The sequence below is a fragment of the Dendropsophus ebraccatus genome, chromosome 5, assembly GCF_027789765.1.
Source record: "Dendropsophus ebraccatus isolate aDenEbr1 chromosome 5, aDenEbr1.pat, whole genome shotgun sequence".
NCBI lineage: Eukaryota > Metazoa > Chordata > Amphibia > Anura > Hylidae > Dendropsophus > Dendropsophus ebraccatus.
In genome coordinates this window covers 99,936,536-99,946,504 of record NC_091458.1, presented here as the reverse complement: position 1 = coordinate 99,946,504, position 9,969 = coordinate 99,936,536, and the positions used below count along the sequence as shown (strand labels likewise).

The 9,969-nt window shown below is 37.5% G+C and overlaps 1 long non-coding RNA gene across 1 annotated transcript; it reads left to right on the top strand.

Annotated features, from left to right (window-relative positions):
* The first annotated feature begins 128 nt into the window (after window positions 1–128).
* Window positions 129–6,960, top strand: LOC138793696 (uncharacterized). The gene is made up of 3 exons (XR_011363319.1): window positions 129–297; window positions 2,792–2,823; window positions 6,876–6,960. It is a non-coding gene; the product is annotated as an uncharacterized lncRNA (long non-coding RNA).
* Window positions 6,961–9,969: the final 3,009 nt, after the last annotated feature.

Below are 9,969 nucleotides of genomic sequence, written 5' to 3'. Positions count from 1 at the left end.
CAAACTGCCCACAGCAACCAATCACAGCTCAGCTTTCAGTTTACCAGGGCTGAATGCTGATCTGTGATTGGGTACTATAGGCAGCTTATACCTGTGTTTATTTTATACCCTTTGCTAACTCTCCCCCTGTATATTTAGCATTACCCATAAGGGTCCTGTGCATCTAACTTATAAATCCATTGTACTTCTCTCTTATCCACCATTGTGTGCCTGTCTCCAGCTCTCCCACCATGCACCACAAAATCCAAATTCAAAAACCTCAGTTCGTTCTCTATATTTTCTGCTTCATCAATGCAGGTAAGTCTAATTTCTGTTTTTTCATAATGGACCAATGTTGATTGAGTCTGGTTTTTAAGTCATGGTGATAACTTTTTACAATATGCCAATATTTTCTAATAATGCCAACAATTTTATTGGAGAAATATGTGTATGTGGACACAAAGGGAATACGGGTTGGTTTAATAATATTGACCGTTTTCTTTAGTAAAGATTCTCTATCAAGATTCTCCCCCTTTTCCTACATTCCTACAGTAATTTCTGTGGATATCCTCTTTCTTGAAAATCTCCTGACATTCTATCCAATGGTGTTTTCAAATCATCGTCACTGTCTATCATACTCTTTGTTATTAACATTTGGCTGTACAGTAGAGATCCCACCATCCTGACAACTGTCACTTTTCCTAGAAATTAGGACATCTAAATATCTTCTTATTGGAGTATATCGCCATGAATTCAGGGGCAGATTTATTTTACCATAGGCACCGGGCTGTTTAACAAGTCTGGGCCCCTTCACCCCACTGTAACTATGGCAGCACTAGCATGGTGTTCATCGTACAGAATAGATATTGTGATATTTACTGTGTACCTGTAAAGTTTTATGAAAAATGATCAGGCAGCACTGTGTTCACTTTTCATTTTCTAAATTATTTTTTCCATTTAGAATTTGGTGCTTAAATACCCTAACAGAGGCGCCATTGTCTCTGCTCCCCGCTGTTTGTGCCTGTGAATTAGGAGGCAAAACTTCCTGATCCATTCCCAGTTTAAGCCCCAGTGTAATGTTATTCTATGGCGCAAGGCTGGAGACGGGTCTCATCAAGGAGTTAACCCCCTCACTCTGAATTAAATTATAGACACTGGACCCCAAAATGAATTCAGACCCCAAATTACACCAAAATACCGCCTTTTCCTCACACACACCAACACACACACACACTGCTCCAATGACCCTAATGTATCCCTTTGTCCTTCACCCCAAACTGGTCACCCTGTACTCCTCTCTACACTAGAGATGAGCGAACCTCGAGCATGCTCGAGTCCATCCGAACCCGATCGTTCGGTATTTGATTAGCGATGGCTGCTGAAGTTGAATAAAACCCTAAGGCTATGTGGAAAACATGGATATAGTCATTGGCTGTATCCATGTTTTCCAGACAACCTTAGAGCTTCATCCAACTTCAGCAGCCACCACTAATCAAATGCCGAACGATTGGGTTCGGATGAGGTTCGCTCATCTCTACTCTTCACTGATTGTCCTCCCTGTCCTTTTTCCACATACATGTAGCTTTAGTATTCCTCCTCCATAGTGCAGATTGTACAGGACCTGTGGTGACATCATTGTCTCATAATAAGGTCCTTTAGCATGTTCTCTAGTGTTACTGAATTGTCTCCTGGCTGCAGTGTTGCTCTGATTTGTGCAAAATTGTAGTAAAAACACAGCGATTTTTTGCAATTCATGGCAGAACTGTAGCCAGAAGACAATACATCACTGAAAGTGTAAAGCCCCTATTACACGGGGCGATATTGAGGAGCAAACAAGCTTTCTTTCTGTTTTATTTAGCTGCTTTTAGCTTTATTCATAGAAGTTGCATGTCATCCTGAAAGTGGATAAAGTGGTTAACACTAGGGTCCTGAGTTCTGACCAGCAACCCACTCTACATGAAGGCATCATGTTCTCTTTGCATTGGTCTGCATTGGTTTCCTGTGGTCACTATGATTTCCTGCCACACAACAAAAGTAGGTCAACATTTTGAAAACTAGATACAGAATCAAAACACGTGCATGGTCACATGGTTTATGTGTTAATTTGTTTCTATGGAACCAAGAGTTTTTACATTTCAAATTCTGGATCTGAATTATATTTATGAAGGTTGAGAAATTATTCACATTGACTCAGGCTGGGTTCACACTACGTATATTTCAGTCAGTATTGTGGTCCTCATATTGCAACCAAAACCAGGAGTGGATTGAAAACACAGAAAGGCTCTGTTCACACACTGATGAAATTTAGTGGATGACCATCATTTAATGGCAAATAATTGGCGTTATTTTAAAACATCGGCCGTTGTTATGAAATAACGCCATTATTTGTCATAAAATGAGGGCCATCCACTAAATATGAACCGTGTGTGAACATAGCCTTTCTGTGTTTTCAATTCACTCCTGGTTTTGGTTGCAATATGAGGACCACAATACTGAGCAAAAATTTCTGTGTGTGAACATAGCTGTGAAGAAATATCTTTTCGACACTTTAATGGACAAGTAATGAAATGGGTATTACAGTTTAGACAAATAAAGGTTATTCTTTTCTAGAATGGCGTATTAGTAGGAACTATCATTATGGACTAAATGTTATACCCTGGAGGTAAACATGAAGGTTCCTGTTGAATGACTGCAAATAGAGATCTTGAAAACTGTGAGGATATGGTATATGTGATAATTGTATAACTTTTCTCTAAACAAAGAATAACATGCCCAAAAATATACCTTTAATCCGTTCTCTTTCATTTCCAAGGATGGCCAGTAAGAGAAGCACTTCATCTCTTGGTAAGTTCTTGGTAAATCCTTGTTACGAATTGTCAAATCTGATCGCACCCAGAGCAAGAATCTTGGCTTTAAAACAAGAGTGAACATCATAATGGTGCTGTTACTTACTGTTCCATGGCTTGTCACCCTTCTTTTCTTTGGTGGAAAAGGTAACCTTTGCAAATAGCTGATATGTGTGACCCAGCAAGCCTTCTTAGTGTGGGTTCCCACATAACGAAATTGCAGTGGATTTAACACTGTGAGTTCGCATCGAAATTCGCTGTGATTCCCAGCACCTCCCCCTTTAACCCACAGCGGCGCAGTGAATACTTTTACCGATCCCTGTTCCGGCCTGCTTCTGTTGCTCCCAGCATCCTGACGTCCAGGCGTACCATTGATAATTCCCCACAATATATAATATATTCACTGATGTATAGCGTAAGATTAGCAGACTTTAACAGCAACATAATTTCTAGACACTCTATCACTAAGTGTATACACTATGTACCCTGTGTGTCTCATCCCGTCGTTATGTAAGTGAAGCCCTTTGATGTTCTGATGTTTTAATATTGTTTAAAAAACTTTTATAAGAAACTGCAATCCTTAACTATGCTAAAGGAAAAATTAAGGTGAACACATCTGTAAGGGTGCTTTTACACGGCTCAATATGGGGCTGTGCAAGGACATAAGCGAGCACTGATCAGCAAGATTGATTCATGATTGTGAGTGCCACACAAGCCACACAAAGAATCGCTGTATTATTTGTGTGGCTAATAACATTCATTGTTATTGGCGCACATCTCCTGTTTACATAGTGAGATGTGCGGCCAATAACAGTAGATTTTACCACTGGTCAAAAGATCCAATCAGCCGACAAGCTGACGTTTTCCAGCTTGTTGGCTGATCACTTGCACTTTAGGCTGGGTTCACACACAGTATATTTCAGGCTGTATTTGGTCCTCATGTCAGGTCCTCATAGCGACCAAAACCAGGAGTGGATTGAAAACACAGAAAGGATCTGTTCACACAATGTTGAAATTGAGTGGATGGCCGCCATATAACAGTAAATAACTGCCATTATTTCAATACAACGGCCGTTGTTTTAAAATAACAGCAAATATTTGCCATTAAATGGCGGCCATCCACTCAATTTCATCATTGTGTGAACAGAGCCTTTCTGTGTTTTCAATCCACTCCTGGTTTTGGTTGCTATGAGGACCTGACATGAGGACCAAATACTGCCTGAAATAAACTGTGTGTGAACCCAGCCTAAGGCTGCGTTCACACTACGTATATTTCAGTCAGTATTGAGGTCCTCATATTGCAACCAAAACCAGGAGTGGATTGAATACACAGAAAGGCTCTGTCCACACAATGTTGAAATTGGGTGGATGGCCGTCATTGTGTGGACAGAGCCTTTCTGTGTTTTTAATCCACTCCTGGTTTTGGTTGCAATATGAGGACCACAATACTGACTGAAATATACGTAGTGTAAACCCAGCCTAAGGCTGGGTTCACGCACAGTATATTTCAGGAAGTATTTGGTCCTCATGTCAGGTCCTCATAGCAACCAAAACCAGGAGTGGATTAAAAACACAGAAAGTCTATGTTCACAGAATGTTGAAATTGAGTGGATGGCTCCCATATAACGGTAAATAACTGCCATTATTTCAATACAACAGCCGTTGTTTTAAGATAACAGCAAATATTTGCCATTAAATGGCGTCAATCCACTCAATTACAACATTATGTGAACAGATCCTTTCTGTGTTTTTAATCCACTCCTGGTTTTGGTTGCTATGAGGACCTGACATGAGGACCAAATACTGCCTGAAATATACTGTGTGTGAACCCAGCTTTACAGGGGCCGGTTATTGGCCAAATGAGCGCTTCTAGGAACACCCATGTAAAAGGACCTTTATCCACATCAAGCTCCCCCACCACAAACATCAATGAAGTTTACACATTTTAGATTAGGTTTACATTTCAGCCTGAATTTGCACCCTGAAAGTCTGTTTGGCACCACAGAATGGAGTTGGACAGTCTGTTCAATACGAATATGAGAGATCCCATTAACTTCAATGTGGTCCACCAGATTTCACTAGACAGGAATGTTTAAAGGGGTTATCCAGCGCTACAAAAACATGGCCACTTTCCCCTACTGTTGTCTCCAGATTGGGTGTGGTTTTGAAACTCCGTTCCATTGAAGAAAATGGAGCTTAATTGCAAACCGCACCTGAACTGGAGACAACAGTAGGGGAAAAAGTGGCCATGCTTTTGTAGCGCTGGATAACCCCTTTAATGCATTTCTGACAGATAAAAGGGATTTTTGTCCGAAAACACATTTTTACTTGCTGACTTTCACCATAAACACTTCTCCAGTACAAATAGCTTTTCGCTAGTATTAAGGGGGGAAAAAAATCAGTATTTGGTTAAGGCTGGGTTCACACTACGTATATTTCAGTTAGTATTGTGGTCCTCATATTGCAACCAAAACCAGGAGTGGATTAAAAACACAGAAAGGATCTGTCCACACAATGTTGAAATTGAGTGGATGGCAGCCATATAACAGTTAATAACTGCCATTATTTCAATATAACAGACGTTGTTTTAAAATAACAGCAAATATTTGCCATTAAATGGCGGCCATCCACTCAATTTCAACATTGTGTGAACAGAGCCTTTCTGTGTATTTAATCCACTCCTGGTTTTGGTTGCAATATGAGGACCACAATACTGACTAAAATATACGTAGTGTGAACCCAGCCTTAAAGTAAATCTGTTAGCCCCTGACTGCCTACCAAGCTAGAGGCAATGCTAACTAGATATCACTAAATAAATTCAGAACAAACCTTTCTTGCCTGTCTCTGTTTTTTTATTTTAATTTTTTTTTTAAATCACCTTTATTCGGACAATGAAAAATGTCAAGGAGGTTTGTTTTACAATTAATTTTTTTATGAGTTTCAGGAGACACAGTGTATATTGTGTGTATTATAATAAATTTTAGGGGCTTTATTAAATCACAAAAAAAGAAAATGCTGCCACTACATGAACACACGTCTGCACTGGTCAAAGGTTTGGACTTAGCAAGTAACCGGCGTTGCTTACTGGCAAAACAACAGTCTTAAGAACACATCACTTCAAAAAAGGTGTATTATAATAGATTTCAGGGGGTCTGATGTGTATTAGCATGCTAACTCCTGATGAAGGTGTAGGTGATTGTATACCAGTGTGGACTTGCTATTGCAACCTATGGTTTACAGCATGGAGCACTTAGCACTTTCCTTGTATTTATGCCATTGATTGTATATTTTTTGTATTGCCGATTATATACCAATGCTTGATGTACTTGATGATAGTGCTATACTAGCAAGATTCTTTGTAATGGGTTATGTCTAATTCTGCCTGGTATATTAATTTCTGCTCCAAGTATTGTGGGGGCACTTGTGTTTCTATGGTGGCTGTTCTTTGGCCACTCTTTAAATTGTTTTTAACCTCTTGTGGATGTTAGTGCATTAATAAAGATTTATCCATTGTATATGGCTATTGGGTGTGCAACTTTTATATAGTTTAGTAGCTTTTTTCTTGTTCTGGAATATCTCACAGATTATGACAGATTTTTGCAGCCAAAGCCAGGACTGGATTTGAAAAGAGGAGAAATATCAGTCTTTCCTTTACGACCTGTTTTCTGTTTATAGTCTGTTCCTGGCTTTGGCTGCAAAACTCTGTCAAATAATCTGTCAGATATCTGTTGGTGTAATAGGGCCCTAACACACATTCCATGTATTTGTCTAGTTAACTAGTATATGTTTTTTTTCTGTGAACCTTTGTCAGTAAATTGCCTTTATTCTAAAACAGAAACGGTGTAAAAAAAATTATGGTATTGTTATATGGGGAACTGGAGATAAAAATCATAGTGAGCAGCAGAAAAATAACTCACTGCAGCACAAAATGGAGATTCAAACAGATGTGTTTCAAGATAACTTTTTGCTTTACGTGTATATTTTCTGACAGTATTTCACAAGAGATGAGTGATTCATTTCATTTTTAATTTTTTTGGGGGTGATTCCCAGGTCATTTTAGTATTTTTAGAGTAATTAAACTTGGCTCAGCCAATCCCGGCTGAGCAGCTGATGACGCGGCATAGGGGGTCCCGCATGAGGGACGGATGGAGCGGTTCAGCCGGCCTCCCGAAGACAACGTCATTGTCACAAGATGGCGGACGGGGGTCGACACGAATGCGGTAAGTATAATGCACCAACACTTCTGGGTCTAGGGTGGGTGGGGGGAAACATGGGGAAAGGGGCCATTCACATACATAACACACATTACAAAGTTGTATAACTTTGTAATGTGTGTTATTTTGTGAATAAATGTTTAGCGCTGCACTACCCCTTTAAAGGGCTAATACTATCTCAACCTATATAGAGATAAACTCGTAGGGCTCGCCAAATTATATTTTTTCACAAGTCCATGCATTTAGCAAATTTGCTCCCTTCTGTTCTGCTTCTCTTTCCTTCCCATTATTAACAGATGATTGTCTAGGTTACTGACCACCACTCTGCTCTAAAAGCAGTAGTCTAGCTGGTGTATTTATAGCTATAATGTAGATGTATAGTCCTTTAGTGTGTATATATACTAAATAATATATATTATGTATACTATAGCTATATATACATCAGCCAGACCACTGCTTTTAGAGCAGAAAGGTGGTCTGCAACCTAGAAAAAGAGCTGTCAACAATGGAAGAAAAAGAGCAGCACATCAGGAGAAGGAGAAGTTTGCTAAATTATTTATATTTGCAAAAATATTTACCTTGACGAGCCCTAAGGGTATAACTACATTAGTTGAGATGAGAATACCCTTGAAAAATCATGTAATTTTTTTAGTTAGGGAAATGAACAATAAAATGTATTCTGAATCTATTATTTTATGGTAGGTTGACGATTCTTAGAAATAGTTTTTGTTATGCAATGCAGTAACTGGGGGGGGGGGGGGGGGGACTATTAGAACTAGTAAAACTTTTAATACTACCTATGGCCAGAATTAATGATCAGAAAATTTGTTGAAAGATGGAAAATGTAACTATTATTGTAAAGCAATATTTAAAAAAATAATTACAAAAATCTTTAAAACAATGACAACTAATTGTTTAAGAAAAACAAGGATTTTTCTCATTTTTATTTTAAAGTTTAACAAAGTCAATCTATACAGTGTATGCAGGAGTATACAAAGCAGATATGTGCACTTTTCAATGTACATGCTTAACAGAAAGAAAATACAAAGCAACTAGATGTCCTAAAAAAATCTAGCATTCAGGGGATGTTATGAATTAATATCTTACAAGTTTCTAAAAGTTCAGCTGAAATTAAATCCAAGTATTCACTTATTTAAACTATTATAATATTTTCTTTGAAAATATATTTTAATACTTTTATTACAAATTATGAACCTATTTTATGTATTTGTGCCACAGAACCACTTTCATTAAATATTTCACCTAACAGAAAATTGTAACTGTAGCATCGGTACTTTGTACAAGGCAGTCATCCCATTAAGACGAATGTTGCCATTTTCTATCCCTTCTAGTATTAAAATAAAAATTATTTAAAGAGCCTCAACATTTCTTTATTAAAATCACATACATTCCCTCAATGCAGATATATCACAATGTAAGTATTCTGCAAATTGTAGGAACTACTAAAGGTAGTAGTAGTAGTATGGAACACATAAATTTTTCAGATAAAAACCTTACCAGATAAACTTTCTGTGTATCATTTCATTTCATATGCTATACATGAGTAAAGATTTATGAACAGAGTAGAATTTTGTACACATTACTTCTTTAGGGGAATATCATTTAATATAATAAAAAAATAAATACAAAAAAATAATATACATTTGATATATATATCTTTTTTCCGCAGTGGGCAATATCAGATCCCACTACTATCCCATCAGCTATACTGGACAAGAACCTACTTATTCCCATTTTAGACAAATATATATTAAAATTAAACCAGACAGGGCTGTGTGTGTGTGTGTGTGTGTGTGTGTGTGTATGTGTGTGTGTGTGTGTGTGTGTGTGTTTGTGTGTGTTGGATATGCTGTAAGCATTCTTAAAAAAAAGCTAAATTATCTCAGTCTCCTGTTATCTTAATTACCATACATCAGTTATTACATTTTATGTAGCTGTTGTTAGCTGGTCAGTACCAGAATAAATCAAGCTTAGCTTTTACAGTACTTATGTGCTTTAATATTGCATCAGAATATGATTATTTACCACATATATGTGATTATGAACTATTTAAATACCATAACAAAGAGGCTTTGTAATTTACATCATGTCCCAAAGCAATCCTTGAGCCAAAAGAATTGTTTTACTTGAGGTAAAACTCTGGGGAGTAATCATTTCTTTTATACTACTTTTCTTTTATTTCTTTGTAACATAACTTCATTAAAATAAATGTATACTTGTTTATACATGGCAGCAGTAAGGATGACACAAGTCCCTTTGTTGCCACCAATGTTTGTGTTGGGAACTGCAGGGCTGCCTAAGCTCTACAGTCCTCACTCTCCTGCTCTTATCCAGTGGAGCTGCACTGTGCATTGCAACTAAAGTAAAGCATGAAGAAACTTTGCAAATAGTCTTGTTTAAAAAATATGTCTCCACAGTTACAGACTACAAACAAACCCTGTGTAGTCTGATTCTGCTGTCATTCTCCCTTCCATTTGTCCCCTACATCTTTTTGTTTTTATTATTTTAATTCTTTTTTTGAAACAATACAAATAGTTGAAAAGGTGCATGTACTCTTTAAACGGGGAGGTCTTTTGCCAAATTACTATGCAAACAACTTTACAGCTATAGCTAGTTCATATGAATATAGAAAAACTATTTCTTCAGTCACATTTCCAATCAAAATGTCCATGAAATCCAATGCTAGCAAATGCCAGGTCAGGATCTAGTTTTATGACAACAAAAACAATTTCTCTTATGAGCAGAAGAACAATGATTGCAGAAGATTTTTTGAAGAGAATTTAGTAGGTGCTGATCTTTGCATCTCAGGTCCATATAGATTGATCTTTCCAGTGATTATGTGTAATAAATTCTTACCTAAGGGGGTGGGGAGTTGCAGTAATACGTGCCATAACATAATGTCTTAAGTG